An 18,909-nucleotide genomic window follows, 5' to 3' on the forward strand; every position below is an offset into this window, starting at 1 on the left:
GTATGATAACAGTCTTCAAATACACAAAAAACTGACACAAACAGGAAAGGAGCACCTTGTTCTTTATATTAGCAGTAAAGTAGGCTGAGAATTAATGGGCTTAAATTAGGCATTGGGAAAAAAATCAGTGATACAAATAGAGAGACCACAACAGATAATGCTGGAGATCATTAAGTCACCATCACTGGATATTTTCTAGAATAACAATTGGTCAGGAGTGATGTAAGTATAGTTGAGTTTGTGTTAGTGCTGGGAGATGAAAGAGATGGCCTTCTGAGGTCCCTTCCAGGCCTGGCCTGGGTTTCTATTTGAAGTCTGACTTAAGCAGTAACAGTCTGTAGTGTATTTCAAATGGAATTATATCTTGCAAAATATTCCAACGAAACGAGACTCATTAAAATCTGAAAACTTGAATGACCCCACTAATTTCATTACTGAAGTAATTCTTTGAACTCATTTATTTCTCCTTTTCATTTATTACTAGCATTGTGCTTGAGAAAACTGCAACCTGATAAGAAATATGTAGATAACTGGCAGTGGCTCGAGCTCATCCAGCTGTGCTCATGCTTGACCTGCCTTTTCTTAAGCAGAATCATCCCATTTGTTGCCTGTTCTTAAGCTCATTGACTGGACTTCATATACCAGGAAGTGAAAAGCTTGAAGTTAGGAAGTCGTACAGAATATCTGCATACAATTTAAACTAATCACTTTTTGTATGGTAGTACTGCCTTTTTGTAAAATAGTTGGCTTCACCCAGCCTATTGGGTGATGGCATTTGAATAGATTTTGCTGAGCAATGACATACTAGGGAACTGGGCCTTTCCTAAATATTCACTACTGCTTTCTCCCTGGTTCTGAATAAGCCATAATTCAATTCTTCCAGTTTCTATTTCTTGGTTAGTAAAATGCTCCATGATTTTCTTCCTCAAGACTCAGCTATAGCAGTCATGATTAACTTCTCAGCTGAAGTCAGCAGCAGGTCGGCAAGTTTCTTCCTTGCCATTAGATAATACTGTAATCAATAGGAATCATCTGCCCTCTTAACAATAGGGAGACCTTCCTAGGAGAAAAAAAAAAATTAACCATCCATATCAAATTGAAAGCAAATGCATAAGCTCTTTCCAGGTCAGTTAAGCACACTGGGTCAATATCCATCACCTTCTACCCCTCTCATTAAGAAACCCCTCTCTGTCTATCCTTGCTATCTATCTGTAGATAACCTCCTGTTGTTTTAATGAAGATTTATTTAATAATAACTTTTAATATGTTTAACTGAAACAAACACCACCAAAGGAAGAAAGACTTTCCCAAATCCAAATAGAAGATAATTTTAATTAAATTATGAAAAAAATTACTCAGATTTAGGGCATTATGAAATAAATAATATCATATCAAAATCAGACATTTAGTATAGAACCTTATACTACAGAATTTCCAGAATTCACATATTATTGATCCTCTTTTTATGAACAGCAGAAGAAGTCAAGACAGACCTCCATTAACAGCAGTGAACTTGCACCTCTCTTAAAGTCAGGGAATTTATGACAAAAGAAAACCAGTAAATTCACAGTAAGAGCTGACACAGTTAGTTACACAAAGAATGGTGATAAAGACATCAGTTTGTGAATGTCTAGGTATGTACTTAACTGTAGGAATATGAGAAGTCCAACTAACTTCAGTTAGATTTTTCAGATTTATCAATATTCAGGATACTGTACTAACCCTAATCTAGGTTAGAGAAGTTGGTTAAGACAACGTATCAGATTTAAAGAAAGTAGTCTGAAAAAAAAAAAAGATTTGATGAGTCCAGTCAGAAAATCCCACATATTCTACCTGTACTGCTTGTTATAGGAAAAAATGTATCGTCACAACAGTGTGTAGAAAATAGGTATTTGGAAAATAACAAAAAATGAGATGGTGGAAAACTGCTATCTCCAAAAAAAGAGAGAAACAGCATTTTTAAAAGGAAAAAAAAAAAAAAAGACAAGAAATATTTTATCATTAAAAAATATTCACATTTTTCCTGGAGGATGTCCATCACTCAGTATATAAGAACTTCTGGGTTCTTTTTTCAGGTAGTGAATTAAGGTTTAATTGAGATGAGAATAATTAAAAAAAAAAAAAAAAAAAAAAAGCCAATAGTAGATTTCCATTCCCATCAGTATACATAAATTAATACTTCCTGTATACAGTATACTCTCCTTTCTCATATTCCATTCTTAGACAACCTTAAGATGCATTTATTGCATCATGGACCTTTCCATTGTCTAAGGAGAAAATTTAGAAATTTAGCTTTAGCTAAATATATATACTAATGGAGGACAGCTCTACAACTCTGTCTAAAAGTGATTTTATAGACAGCACTATGAGATTTCACATCTATAGCGTGTAATTGATTTCCATGCATTTGATAAATACATTAAATATTTGAGATAAAAGTTTAATTTCCACCACTAGCAGTCTTGCAGACTCAAATTTATGCCTCTTTGCAATGAGATCTATTAATTGTGCTGGTACACATTTGCAAAAGCAACAAATAATCTCATAGGCATGCCAGTAATGGAACATGAAGGAAATTGTTAACATAGATTAGTTCTATAGGACTTCAATGGATGTAAGATATTAAAAAATGGGGAAATATCATCTCTTCTGAGTAATGTTGTGCTACTAACTCTTGTCGTATAAAGATCTTCCTTGTTGAAGGACTTGCTACACTGTGCGCACTGCAATATTTTTATTTGCTTTTGGGAACTACTAAAGAGATAAAACAGTGTGATTTTAAGTTTCTCTGTATTAAAAGTCTGTAAAAATCTATTCTTTTCTTGAAGTCTGTGAAGAACCACAAACAATTCCATATGTTTCTTTCTTTCATGCTGCTTTTGTGCTTTTTTATTTTGCAATGTACAAACTTACCAGTGGAATCCAATGGCAGTCCTTGATTAACATTACTTAATCTTTTTCTACAGAAATATTAAACTAAAAAATTGTTTTAAAAACTAGATAAAATGCTATCATGCCATCACTCTCATTTCATTAAATGTGATCATCTTATTTGCAAAGTTAGTCTATCCAGTTTGGCATCTTTGCAACAAGACAGAATGCATCAGAAAAAAACTGATCTTGAAATGTATGTTTACATATTCTGTCTGTAATAGTATCTTACTGACAGACATTTGTAACTGATCATTCTGTTGTGATCTGGTTGTACAGAAAAGTTTTTACTCCTTTCCTCACCAGCAGAAGATATTAAATGTGGAAGTGAGTAACTGTAGAAAATCTTTTTTGTTTGTTTGTTTTTTTATCGCCATTCCTCATCAGCCGCAAATTCAGGAATTCTGTCCAATATCTCTTAAACTCTTTGTGAATTTTTGGTGTATTATTTATTATTTCCAAGCACAAGATCAGAAATACTTAACTCTGATTATAACAAGACTTGAACTTTCATCAGCATCACAGAACGTTGCTGAAAGTTATAGTTGAGCAAGTTTTAGAGAGAAGTTGGATGTTTATATGGCAGAATACAATCTAGTATCTGATTCCTTCTAAACAGCAGAATTTTTGGAAGGGAGTATAGAATTCACATCTTGAGCCTTGAGCAAATCTCAGTCATAAGGGGAAATGTTAAACATTAAATTAAGCATTTCCCATGGTTTGCTTCCCACATCCTCCTGTGAGAAGTTTGTTGCAGGCCATCAGGTTGAACAGTGGACCTAGATAGTCATTATCTACCCTTATGCACACTGCAGTCTTCTCTAGGAAGATGACAGATAATCTGGGATGAGAAGAAAGCAGAGTTCCTTTTCACTCTTACTTCAGGAAGACACTGAAAGCCCGTCACTAAAGTGGTCTTCTCTCACAGTCTATGTGATGTGATGCAAATGAGAAAAAAAATTCAAGGGATGCCTTAAAAAGGATCTAATAACCACACTGTTTTTTGCACTCATAATACATAAGAAAATGCCTTGGTATCTTAGCTACACACAGATCTTCTCATGTCCTCATCCTTTCTTACAAAAGCCATATGTCTGAACTGTCATATGGCCTACATAATACGTCAACTGTTAAACCTTGCCTGTTGTGTAGAGATTTCAAAGGCCTCATTTGAATCTCTTTTCTACATCATGCCAGTTGTTCTTAGTGATTATTTTCTTCTTACTATACTGGAAAAAACTTTTTGACATAGTTTGTTTTCTTCATCTATGTTGTATTAATTCAAGATTAATATAACTCCACGCATTCACATATTTCTTAATATTTCTGCTGGAAGTGCATGTCTGAACTTTCACCTTACAGACATAAATGTTTTTCTTAGTTGTATAAAATCTTTTGTTAAAAAGCTTGCAGAGAATAAACATCTGTAACTTGGGAAAGTGGTATAAATGTTATATTTGTTCATGTATGTGTAAGATAAGGTGTAGTGTAACAAGACTTTAATATTCAAATTGCTTCACGGTTAGATTGCTTATGCTTATGCTATGCTTAATCACATATTTATCCATCCAAATTAGCAAATTAGTCCAAAAATTAGACAGCTAGAGAAATCAATGTTTGCCTCTCATTTTATAGAGGGTTATAAATTCACAAGACAAAAGTTTTGAAATACTGAAAAAGAACCTACTGGAAAAAAACACAACTCCTGATCCCCCAGTGACAGAAGGGCCAACTGAGCAACAGCACTGCTGATTGATAATGACTTGAATAATTATGGTATTAGTTGCCAAGATCTCATGCATATTTTCTTAAATAAAATTCTGTCTTGGCAGATGAACTCTCATCTGGTCTCTCTTGAAACTGGAAGGATCACACCAAAATTTCCCATTAGACAAAACAAAAAGAAAAGGGAAACTTCAAGTTACAGATACTAGCCATACTATTCAGTGTAATATGGAAGTTATCAGGAAACACAGTAATGATAGAAAAACAAACACAATACTACCTTCCTGCTGCCCTTAATTTCTCCCTAAAAGCAGATCTTCTGGCGGCCTATTTGGTTTCTGGTTTCTTTGCACATTTCTTTCACCCTACTGGAAGCCACATTGCCAATTCTTATTTCCTTAATTCTTCCATTTCTAGAAGAGCTATAGACTCTTGTGTCTGAATCAACTTACCCATGGTTTGAAAAGCACTCTATGTTATCTCTTTGGTCCTTGGGAATTGAAGGCAATTGCTTTCATAGGCACTAGGGCTGTGATTGCAGTTACAGAACTTGAGTCCCTTAAAAGAATTCTCATGAAAGAATCAAAGTACCATTTTCCTGTAGTAGTTAGTCTGTAAGGACTGTGAAGGCACCACTAGGCCTTAATGCTCTGATAAGGCTCACCTGTGGCCTTCAAGCCAAAGATACACATAAAACTACAAGTATAAGAGAGATTCTAAATTAAATTTAAATATAGCTCAACTTAGATTGACAAAGAATTCCAAATTCTATATCACTGAGATGGGTTCTTACACTTTGAAAATTAGCAGTAAATTGATTTTTTCATATATACATATTACATATTTTATTATGTATGCATTAACTATAGTGTGTTTAAAATTTATCTAGTCCAGGCTTTTCCCTTAGTTGTACACAGATTTCTCCAATGACATAGAAGCCTTTACTCCAGATGGAAAAATCAGGTAAGTCTGACAATAACCTAAATGGTATTTATCTATCTAATATATATTCATATATATGTTTCATTTAATCCTTTAATATGTTATATATTAATATACGTAATAAAAATACTATATGTGTGTTCTATGTAATGTTTAATAGATACCTATTTCAGATACGTTAATGTATAAGTTACAATGCTATAATCAGAGTAAGAGCTTGTTGGGTATTCGGGAAGCTAACCTGTAGCCACACAGCTGGAAAGACAGCTGCAACATTTCTGTAAGTATTCTCCGAGTTTAGCTGCACAAGCATTGAATTTGTTCAGTCCAATCAACAAGTAGTCGGTTAGACACTAAAAGCCTGGTGAAGATAAGACCTGCTACCTGTTTGCTCAGGTGTGCCAATTCTCTCTCAAACCGTCTATTCATTTTTATTTTTCAATTTTCATAGGCTCAAACAATGCAGATGTTCTTTCATTTTCTCTCTCCATGTCTTTTTCACTGTACAATTCTCTCTACTTCTTTTTAATCTATTTTCTTTCTCTTTTTTAAATAATCTATTTTTCTTTAGTATCAGTGCAAAAAATAGTCTAAACTGGATCTCCAGTTACTTTGGCTTCTGCTGCCTCATCACTGGCATTTCTTGCTTTAACTTTATCAATTTTATCCTAAATGCTGCTCTAGTAATCATCTACATTATGGACAGCTTGTATTACGATCTATTCATTAACCTTTCATTATCTTCATTATCCTCATTCCTGACTTCAAAACTGTGTTCTCATTAGTGGCTATTTTCTCTGCAGTTTCTTAAATCTGTCCTTGTTTCTTTAAGTTATATGTCCTTCAGCTTCATCTTTCATTCCTGTTTCTAGCCCTCAAATTTCAAAGTCTTTGGATTTCTGAAATAACGGCGAACATGCAAGAGTGAAAATGCTTGCAGTCAAATAAACTTCTCTACCATAAACAGTCAAGGAGACCTTGGAGTGAATTTTCAAAGATCATCTTCATGCTGCCTTTTGAATTTTCTGACTAGTTACTTATTTAATGTTTTTGATATTTTCCTAAAGTTCTCAAGAGTTAATAAAACATGAGCAAGCATTGTTAGCCTCATTTTTATAGTGGTTAGGTAAGGTAAATGTAAGGTCAGGTAAGGTAAAGGTAAAGGTGATCCCTGATCTTATCTTGCTAAAGGTTAAATGATATGTTAATAGAAGATAGTGTAATATAATAAGTGTAATACCGTAAACTCAGAACTGGGTGGACAATCCTAGGCTGATATGCATTGTCAGTTTTTCATGTCAAAGAAATGCATTCTTTCCTACTGTAATACAGCAAATTGTGAAACTGCTGCTCACGCTCCATTGAGATGCTTTAATATACTTGGATAAACAAGGACTATTCATATGTCCAAAGCTAAAAATATTTTCTTCTGAAGATGCTGTCATGGAACAGAGACAGGAACAAAGCTCACTGTTGAGTTCAGTAATAGAAAAGAAGGTACTTTTTTACAGTTGAAAGGACTCTTTTTTTCATCACTGCAACTGCAGCTGAGATAGGTGAACCAATAACTGGCCCTCAGATATATTAAATTATGTTTCATTGACGGCAAGATCCAGTTTCCAGCTAATACTCCATTTAGTAGATGGCTTAAAGTGCACCTTTATCTGCATTGTGCCCCAAGTTTGACATTATTTGTGTAGGGCGACACAGGTTGATAGTATTTTTTTTCTGCTGACAGGCACAGTTCTCTTCTCCATTAAAGCTTATGGATATTTATAACTCAAAGTGTTCTTGTAGTATCTGGTAATATAGAACACTTCTCTGCAGTCTACTATTTGACAGTTTTTACTTAGTGAAATCTTACTGATAAGAACATCTATAGCTCTTAAAGTTACTAGATAATTCTGCCAAGGTGATCCTGGTCCCTTAACTGAAAGGTGAAGAAACAAAAATCTAGTTTTTTTTACCCATAATCTTCTATCAGATTCTTACTAGCACTAATAGACTCTACCCTACTTAGACAAACAGCAAATCAACTCTGACTCCCGCATACTCTTTACTACTTCTTCAAAATACAGACTGACACCATCCTTGCCAAAAACATTGCCATCACAGAAACAAATCAAAGTTCATTTAATCCATGCTTTATAATGCAAAAACAGTATAAAACCCCAGTGAATTAAGAAGAAGGAAAATAGAATCAGAACTAGAGTAGTATAGAAATTTCTATAATATGTTGGAATGAACCTTTGCAATACATTGGAAGAACCTTTGGAGATCATCTGATCCAACATCCTGAGTCAGATCAGTTTTATTACACCCTAAAAATGCCCGGGATTTGAGACTCCAAAGTCCCTCTATGTATTCCATTTAATGCAGGACTAACCCTTATCAGCATTCTAGTGAATAAAGATATTGATAATGCCCTGCCTGATATCACCCAAGCTTCAGCTTGTGGCTGCTGCCTGTCAGCAAGTCCAGGTATCTCAGCTTCTTACCACAAACCATATGCTGCAGGGTCCGGATCACCCTGATTGCTCTCTGACAGTTTCTCCACAGCACTCTTGAATAGGAAGGCCAAAAGCTGGACAGAGAAATTCAAGTATGTCCTCATCCAGTAAAATGGAATATTAATTTCCTTTGATCTTTCATTCAAAATTCTCCTAACGTAGACCTCTAATGCAGTTTGCCTCATACATGATGAGAGCACGCTAGAGGCTCATATTCATGGTGCTTGCAGTACTGCCCTGTCCTTTACAACAGGGATACCATTCAGCCAGTTGGCTTACTGCTATATTGAGCTATTTCAGCACAGAAACAGTTTTGAACTTCTCATGGTTAAGCTGCATGGGCTTTCTTTTGGCTCAGCCCTCTAGCATCTCAACAACACTCTGAACAGAAGTTTTGCAGTTTATTTGTGTCAACCAACAATTTCAATTCAATATCTTCCACTGATGTGATGGAAATTCTTGTCTAATTATTGAGATTGCTGGCAAAGATACAAAACAGTTATGACCCCGTGGAGTATTTGGCTCATTACCAGTTTCCACTGGCCATCATATCACTGATTACTACTTTCTGAGCACAGACGTGCAGACAATGCTCAGCCCACCTAAAAGCACACCGAGTCCATCCTTCTTCAGTTTACCAACTATACTGCTATGAGAGACTGCAAAATCCTTGCTAAATTATTTTATATCCACCACTCTTACCTCATCCATATAGTCACTTCATCTCTGAAGGCAAACTGGTTAATAAACATGATCAGTTCCTGATAAAGCTTTCTTACTTGCTTGCCCTTCAATGCTTAGAAAAAATATTCTCAGAATGTTTCCGGGGACTGAGATGAATCTCACTAGCCTGCAATTGCCAGATGGCTCTTCCCAACATTTGTAAAGCTCGGCATTATATACATTATATATATCATTATATACAATAACCTCAGCTATGTGCTTCAGCAGTTTCAGACCAATCTCACCCAGCCCCAGGGTTTTGAGTATCTCAGGATCCTCCAAGTGTTTCCTAACTTGCAGCAATTCCACTCTTGACTTCTTGCTTTCCCAGGCTTGCCTGGTTTCTGCACCCTTTTCCTATAGGAACTGATACTGGGAGACTGGGAAATAGTTCAGACTTACCCAGATGGATGCATCACTAGGCCATCTCCTGTTCAACAGCAGACTTTTTTTCTGAACAGAATCTCTTCTTGTTACTCTTCTTGCTTTACACTCTCCAGTTGGTCTTTGGCCTTCCTGTTTTCCCACAAGTGAGCAAAGTTTCTCCTTTGTGCCCATCCTTGTTTGCTATATCTTTCATGCTCCCAAGTTCATCTAACATCAATGTGATAATCATTAAAAATCTATTATTTCATATGTTACAGTATTGATACTTGCATTGCATTTGTGTGCAAATAGTGGTTGCAATTGATGTTTTCATGCCATGTACAACAAATTAATAGTGGATTAATGTAAACATATGTATATTTGTATGTATAGAGACAAATATGTACAAAGCCACTTGTTAAAGCCCACCGAGTGAAGCATCTACAGCAAGCCTGTGAGCAAACTGAATGACAAGAAAACCAAAGTTACATTCTCTTTCAACAGGAAGAAACTAATTTCCAGTAATTTAGGTAGTTATATTCAAATCAAAACTTATGAATTGTATCCTGCTTCTGTGATACCTCTAAAATCTCTGTCTCATAGTAGCACTTCTCCAACTACCATCACTTATTTTTCACACCCACCTTACAATATACAAATCATTATTCTAGGGTCTTTTTTTTTTTTTTTTTTTAATCCTCATTTTCTGTATATCTTCCTCTTGCCAAGCAACTTATATAAGACTTTCAAGCTTTTTCCTGATCCCTTACTTCAAAAATAGCATCCAAAGGAGACACTTCTCTTAATGATTCATTCACCCTGTAAACGTTAAAACCACAATTTCTGTCTGCAACATTGTCTTTAGTTATTTTATTTGATCAGAACACCTGAATGTTTTTCAGTGAAACATTTGTCTAGACTTTTCACTTTTAACAGTTTAGTAAAATCCATTTTCTATTTTAGAGCAACATATCCTGTCTTGAAATAAATCTATCGCTATTTAGAGTTTAAAATTTCAAGACTCAAATTGAAAGAAAATGTTTCAATTCTCCCAAGCTTTTTATTCATTTATTTGTTTCTTAGATATATTTATGACATGAAAACTTAGAACAGTTTTTCTGTCCCCTTCACCCAGTCAAGGAGCGAACTTAAGGAAGAATAAGAAAGCATTTCCATCCACTTCTTAAATCAGCTCGACTGCATGAAGTTTGTATATATTCTATCTTTATATTGAATTTATCTGTAATTAGTATAGGAATAGAAAAAAAACAGAAAATATAAAAAAATTGACTTTCCCTGTGTACTTAGATAGAACCACCTTGGAAGTAGAGTTCCCCCCTTCAATTTACATGAGTTCTTTAGACACTGGACATCTTTCTCATATTTGAACAAAATATGCTGTAATTCTTACTTTCAGTTCCCCTGGGAAGATGTAAGCCAGCATTTATGGGGTCTTTTATGACATGCGGAGGAACTGAATTCTTGGAAAATTACAAGAAGGAAGGTCATGATTCCTGCTGAAATACAGGAGGAATCCTACCTGTAAGACAGCAGTCACAACTAAATTTTTAACACAGTAATATGCAAGAACACATTATTGGTTTACATTTATGTGTTTTTCTCTAACGTTGCAGGTACTATTTTAAAGCTCTGTTTTGTTGTTGTTGTTTGTTTGTTTGTTTGTTTCATTGTCTTCAGTCACTGTTATTTACACGTTAGATGCAAGGTTATGTAATTTTTTTAATGTCTTTTACCCACTCGTTATATAGATATTTGCCAAGTTTTTCAAAAATCCTTAAATATTATATTCTTATATTAAATATTATATTCTTATATACACAATGAAGGTGGTGTTGACTTTATATTAGATAAACTTTTTTTTTTTTTTTTTTTTTTTTTTTTTTTTTTTTTTTGTTCTAATTTAGCTTTTACGGTCCTGTGATAGGGGCAACAGAGTTGATGAATGGATGTTAATTGCCGGTGTATGTCTCAGCAAAACTGAGTGGAAATCAAGGTTAATGTGTCTTCTCCTAAACTTTTAATATTGTTCCTCTGGAGGATCAAGTTCAAATCACTCCAGCCAGCAACCTCTGCACAAACAGGTTAATTTGTGATTCAAATGTATAACTCCACACAAAAAGAAGTATAAGCAGTAGCTTTAATACTTAATGACTAGCAGTAAATTTATGTCTGAGAGGAAGATACTCATCTCAGCCTTTCTTAAGAGAGCTTGATTTTTCTTGTATCACAGGGAGTTTACAGAAAGCACTGTTTCTTACTTTGTCTGGGAGCCGAAAGCTGTTAAAAAATGAACGTATCTAAATATCTGAGCTCATAATTCAAATTAGATTACATTGAAAGCTTAACAGTGGAGGTACTAAGGACATGGAAACATGGAACAAAATCAGTACAAAAAGGTTATTCTCTAAAGAAGATGTCAACCAGAAGCAGTCAGATACTGAGATCAGAATGAAAATGCAGTGTGAGAGCCTTTTGAAGAAAGCAGATTTATTATTATTACAATTTTCATATATTGCCAAAGGTACAGAGAAAATGAGGTCACAAGAGACCAGAGTCACAAAACTGTGATTCCTTTTATATCAAAATGACTCTCAAAGGCTTTCTTAAACAAGAGTGGAAGACAATGTACTTACTCATGGAGTATCGCGTTAAGATTCCAACCAGGAAAAGACAAGTAGCACATAACTAAGGAAGAAACACTGCTTTTATAGAACATACTAGCGCTTTGCTCATGCATTTCACAGAGTGATGGCACACACTTCCAGTAATGCAAGATAAACTCAGTTAAAAAAGCTTAGAACTCTGCACGTTAAAAGGAGATTCCAAAGAAGGGATATGATGAAGGTCTGTAAGTTCCTGTTCACATTCTCCATGCTACTCATGAAGTGACTACTGGCTAGTACTCACAACAAGGAATAGGAATGGAAATAAAAATACCAGCCAAAGTGTGCAGAGTAGGCAAAGGAGACTACATTTGCATGGAGGGCATGACTATGCTCTGGAACTTTTACTATTCTAACTTATTGTCTATGTGTGCCGACAACAGCAAAGAGAGGTCAGACAAATTTTGATGAAGGCTGCATTCTCTCTATAACTACACTTCTTTTTTCTCAGGTGATAAGTGATAGGATGTCAGGAAGCAGTCTCAAGATGAGCCAAGGGAGTCACAGATTAAACATTAGGAATAATTTCTTTATGGAAAGGTTGGTTAGGCATTAGAAAGATCTGTCCAGGAAGATGGTGGAGTCCCCATCCCTGAAGCTATGTAAGAGATGTATGAACATGTGCTCGGGGATGTATGTTAGTAGTGGATTTGGTAGTGTTAGGCTGATGGCTGGACTTGACCTCAGAGGGTCTTTTCCAACAAGATTCTATAAAAAGTTGTTTAATGGTGAACTGTGTGTACAGTCCTCAGCATGCTCAAGTAACGTAGTACCAGAAAACAGAAAGATATTAGTAGAACTGTATTAGTCCTCCTATAGAGGACTCCTGGGCTTTGGTTATTACTATCAGAAACAGGTCAAGATGGACCTTTTGTGTTATTTTGTACTTGTTTCCTCTCCACTGTGTACTTTTGTTTAGAGGAGAATTTCTCAAGGGAAGGATGAAAAGAGGTGTTCAGATCTCAGTGACTGTCAGTCATATTGACTTTTGTTCCTCTGAACAATTTTCACTTAGTTTTTATTGATTAACCATTATTATTAGATCAACGTTGTTATAGTTGTGTGCATAACTTAAAATTACAATTCAATGTTTGAAAGCATTTCATTTTGAGTACTGGTGTTGAAAATAATTTTCAAACAGGCTAGACCCACTAAATGTTGTGTTTGCACCTCAGAAAACTTGATCTGGTCTTTTTTTGTTCTTTTTTTTTTTTTTTTTTCCCCTGAACATTTGAGAGGAAATAACAAATATGATTAAAAAGACTTGAAAGGAGAGGAAAGGATAATCAGCTTCTCCATTATGCAATATAGCTTCTATACAATTAAAAACACAAAAAACACAAAAAACATCTGTGACCCAATTTGTCTCTAAATAATGCTTGTTCAGTATTCAGTAGTTTTCAAAAATTTCACTTTGCAAAAGGAATATAGAGAAAAGGCAGGAAGATGTTTTGTCCAAATATTGTGGTTTTGCACAGAATAGGGCATGTAGCACCTAAATTTAGACCTCCGATTGCTACTAAATGATATTAACTTTCTAAATTACCTTGTAATTTTAAATAAATTCTGCAATCTTATTCAGTAACATTACAATACTGTCAAACTCAGAAGTCATTAGGACTTCCTTGTTTCAGCAGGGCAGGGATTATTGCTTTACAGTTTGTCCAGTTTCCTATTATACAGTAATTATGGTGTGTTCAATTAAATATGTAAAATACAGGTGTCGATGGTGCCTGCCAATTCTGATGGTTAATGGTGCTTTATAGATCCAGAGTATTTGGAAACTCCATCTATATGCATGACTTTTCACATGTATGTATATGACAGTACACGTTTATGCCTATGTATATATAGGTTGTTACATATATGTATATACACAATCATAAAACACACAGTCATACAAGTAATGAGTGATGTCTGAGAAGAAATTGGAAAGCTTCATCTGCAAAATACAGTGGAAGTCAAAAGGATTATTATGAAGTTTGAAAAGATGATAGAGGTTTTTTTTTAAGTGTGAAACTGTCAGTTTTATGCTAAAATCTAGTTTGAGGTTTCTATAACAAATCTATCATTGACAGTTTTACTTTTTTTTGTGATAACTCTGAGAATTTCTGACATTTTTGCAACTAATTTTTTTCAATTTCTTTTGAGATTGTTGAGACACTAATAACTGTGGTCTGCTTTTAGGATTACTTAGAGACATCTTCTGCTCCTCTTTAGAATAAAAAAGCCAAAGGATAGTCACTCTGCTGCTAGAAATTCAAATCCAATTTCCCTAGTCTGAAGACACTATTGTCTTTTGAGATCACTTTTAAAACAATGGCACCCTGAGGCAATGGGCCAGAAGCAATAGTGTCTGCAATTAGTGTCACATTCAATCCAGACCAGGAGGGTAATGTGTTTTGTTTTTGCAGAAACCTTATTGGCTATGTAACTCAATTTTATGATGATGTTTTAAGAATTCCCATGTTATATACTCTGAAAAGGTCTGCATGCTCATTAAAGAATTGGTCAAACAATATCTTAAGGAGTCTGAACAGAAATTGAATGTACATTTTGAGACATCTGCCAGATAATTTTTCTTTTTTCCTTTTTTTTTTTTTTTTTTTTTTTTGGTAGTGAAATAAAAGGGTGACATCTCAATGGAATGTCTCAAGAGGTGTTAGTGTATTAAGATGGTAATACAACCTGCCTATGGATTGCTATCACTGATAGATTATTGAAACTGCTGTGAAAGCTAATGATTTCCATCAGGATCTCAGTCTGTGAATACCTGTGAAGAATCAGTATTTACTCACATGGGTTTGGCATAATATTCTGGGTAAAACAGTAGTCGGCAGTAGATATCAAAAGAAAAAAACTACAATTTATAGAATTCTAGGATGAAATTCTGCCTCAAGAAAAGACAATGGGGATTACATTAAGCCACAAATTTCAAAAATTGAAGAGGTTTTTACAATAATTTAGGCAGAATTAGTGGAAGTGTAATGTCTGCATCATGTCCAAAACATCTACACCTGCTTAAATGATAGGCTTCACAGTCTGCTGACATCCTCTGTTAAGCAGTGGCTAATTGCTTCTATTGTTAATAATTACCACTAGTGATAGCATTTGCCTTAATGACCTTTCAACATCTTTGCTGTAGAGCTTCATCAGATTTAGCTGTCGCTTCTGAATATGTCTCTACTTCTTGTGAATTTCCCAACCCCCATACTCTGCAACTGTCTCTATGCTCTCAGTGCTCTGCTGCTCTCAGGTTTATGGTTTTAGAGACCTACTTGATCTTACAATGAAATGGAAAAAAAAATGCATATTAACATGGTTTATACTTAGATGTAACACATTAACTGGAAATCACATGGAACTGCCAGATTACGTTCTCTAATAGAATTGAGATTTTGAAAAACATCAGCTGGTGAATTCTGTCCTTCAAATATTTTATTGCAGGCCATACTTGTATGGCATCCTTTACAGTCACATACAGTTTGACCAGCATGAAGTTATTTCTAGAACTGCAGCCAAAGCAGACTTTCAGAATGGATTTGAAATAACAGGGACAATTATACCAGCTTTTCTCAATCAATTTCCAATCTGAAAATCATATATAACTGTTTTCTGAGAAAGTATGAATGCTTTTCACGGCATCCTCTAAAACACTGAAATACATTTAGATAATGCATGTTTGGTAAAGAAATACTGCCATGCAAAAAAAAAAAAAAAAAAAAAAAAAAAAAGAATTGTGTAATTTCACCAATTTATGGAAATTAATAAAAACTTCATTCTCATCTGATTTTGTTAAACAAAAATGTCTAAGTAGAATAATAGCCTTTACAAAGGACTGTGCAGTACTGAGCTATCACAAAAAGTGCTGTATGTGTTGCCTGCTCTTCAGCCCATACACTCTTCACAGAGTGCCTAAATTATAAAGTTAACTACAAAATCCATATGAAGATTTAAAAATAATAACAATTTTGAAAGAGAAGGTATGTGTCCTTATATAAGTTTATCTGTTTTTTAATACACTGGCTTATGAAGTCTTTTTTGAATTCTCTGATTAATACAGATTTGAGTGCTGCAAGATATATCACCAGTTGAAAACTGGTGCAAAAATGAGCATTTTGCCCTGTTTACATTAATAATGGTGCAGTAGAACCATGGATGGCATAAAAAAAAAAAAAAACAGAAAAGATATTACAGAAATAAAACACAAGGTTTATTACCATCGTAGACATAAATATTTCAAATTAGTAGGAGCAGATTAGGTTTTGGAAGTTAACTGGAAGGAAAAAGAAGATGCAGATAGCACTGGATAACATGAGCACTGAATAAGAAAACCAAATGTGCTGGAACCAGGATAAATGATGCAGAAAACAGAAATCCTGATGGCATTACTACTTTTGGTGAGCCAGGACAGGGGAACTTCATCTGGGAGACCGCAAAAGAAATAATAACTTGAAGAGATGCACATACCAATACCTCATTAAAGATTAAGATTTCTTATTTTACATATTTAGAAATATTTTGTATTCTGATTTGTTCTCATTATTCTTTTTATGTGCTCAGACTACATTTTAACATTCTTTAAATTCAGAAGTGAAAAAGAAATTTGAGTCCTCTTGTCTGACAATTGCAATATGAATTCTGTCAATAGATATTTTTGAGGATACCTTTAAGTTGCCCCAGGAATCTGAGCAAGAACTGGTTACCACACAAACGCACTGTGAAATGAGCTGCATCCTGGGCTTATTTATTGATTTCCAAAGTTCAGAAAATGTGCTCATTTTCAGCAACCCACTGATTTTACCCACCTGGCCCTCACTGTTGATAATATTGTTGAAAGAGTAAGCCTAGTTTCAGCTTCGCCTCTTGTACATTAGCACAGATGTCTCTGGATTGAAACTCCTTCAGAAACAGGTCAGCCGTATCTTAGTCTTACTTTAAAAATTATGTTATCAACAGAGCTTCTAAAGGTAAGTCACTGTTGAAATAAGAAATTAATTTATTTGAAAGATTTTAATGATGTATAATCATGTTTTTACTTCTATGTCAGGGTGTTGTTGCTTGTTATTTCCCATTGGAAAAGAGAAGAGGATGAAAAGGGGTTACTTCAGTCATAATACAGGCAACTTAGGTTACAGATTCTCAAGAGGACAGTAAGTTTTTTATCATAGCCTCAAGGGAAAGCAAACCAACTGTTAGCTTGAAGGAAATGTTGACTGAATTATCTCACAGAAAGCTTTTGTTAGACTTCAACTGCAGTGAAACTCTGAACATGCTTTTGCATACACAGATTCTACAAAGAATCATTTCTACATACAATTTATATACAATATGTTTCTCCTACCTCACCTGCTAACACAAAGGACCCTTAGCTCCTCAGGTACCTGCAAATAACACCTTCCTCAGTCATTTTCTAATTTTCTGGCCTTTTATTCTTGTATTCACTTACTCATACTGTTCGTTCTGCTTTAGCACTATGCACATAGTGTATAGACAGTGAACAGACTACGTTGTTTTACACTCATTTTTTATTCCAGCTTTTGTTCTGCATGAGCAAATCCTACCAATCAATGAACAAACCTTCACTGTGATACAAACTAGATACTTTCTAAAAACAAAGAAGCAAAAAAATCCAGAACATCGTCATCCTTGATTTCTCAAAAACAAGTTAATCAATACAAAGTACTCTGTATTTGTCACTTCTTTCAAAGTGGAAAACAAGTCTTTTGTTTGTATGCTATTAGGAATTGCTCTAATTCATGTTCAGCTTTGCCTAAACATATTTTTCTGCTCTTTCCTACTTACAGTTATTTGTCCATATTTAACAGGCCAAAAAAATATCATAGAATACTGCACTCCAGAAAACAGAGGTCTGGGATTCTGTTTGCTCTCAATTAGACCAAGCTAGAAGCCAAAAGAGAAAGATTTCATCCAGGCCCAATGTCTTCTACAACTTCAGTGAAACTTTCCACTTCATAAAGAATCTTAGTATCACAGGACATCATGAGCTGTAAGGACGTACAGGCAATCTCGAGTCCAGCTCCTGCCTCCACACACTACCCTATGTCTGAGGGCATTGTCCACACTCCTTGAACTCCGACAGACTGGGGCCCTGGGCAGCCTGTTCCAGTGCCTGACCACCCCCTGGTGAAGGACCTTTCTCTAACTCCCACCTGCCCTCCTCTGACACAGCTTCATGCAATTCCCTCAGGTTCTGCAGCTGTCACAGAGCTCAGCACTGCTCCTCCACTCCCTGTGAGGAGCTGCAGGTTTCCATGAGCCCTCCCCTCAGCCTGCTTTGCTCTGGGCTGAACAAACAAAGTGACCTCAGGCACTCTTCATACGTCTTGCCCTCTTCGTCACCATAGCCCTTCTTTGGACACTCTCTATTATTTTTATGTCCTTATATTGCAGCACTCAAACGCACACCCAGTGCTGGAGGTGAGGCCACACCGGTAGAGAGCAGAGAAAGACAATCCATTCCCTTACCCGCTAGCAGTGCTAGACCTGACGCACCTCAGTATTTGGCTGGACCTTCTGGCTGCCAAGGCACACTACTGGCTCAGATTCAACTTGCTGTCACATAGAATCCTCAGATAGCTTTCTGCAGAGCTGCTGACATTACATCTTTAGGTTATATCTTCCAAAGGACATGAACTGCATCCTATACCTGAGTTTGTCTGAGTCCTTCGAACCCATCAGTCCGGGACTGTGTGTTTTGTGTCAGTCCAACACAAAAATCACTTTGCAGCTCATGCTGAGGTTTGTCTTAATAACAACAAGTTGCATTTCAGAAGCCTGCAATTAGTGTTCTTAGCTAAATAAATTTACTTAATAAATGCATGATCCACAACGAATGAACAAACTAAGTAATCATTCAGTACATGCTACTTGCATTTCAATAACTAAACAGGCTATCTTGCTGAAGGCTTTCTGAGTTACAGAGTATTTTCTCCTTCTGTTGTAAAAGTTGTGGGTTAAATACTTTTCCCAGCAACATGAATTCTACTTCTTTATATTTCTGCCAG

The sequence above is a fragment of the Gallus gallus genome, chromosome 3 (assembly GCF_016699485.2).
Source record: "Gallus gallus isolate bGalGal1 chromosome 3, bGalGal1.mat.broiler.GRCg7b, whole genome shotgun sequence".
Classification (NCBI taxonomy): Eukaryota; Metazoa; Chordata; class Aves; order Galliformes; family Phasianidae; genus Gallus; species Gallus gallus.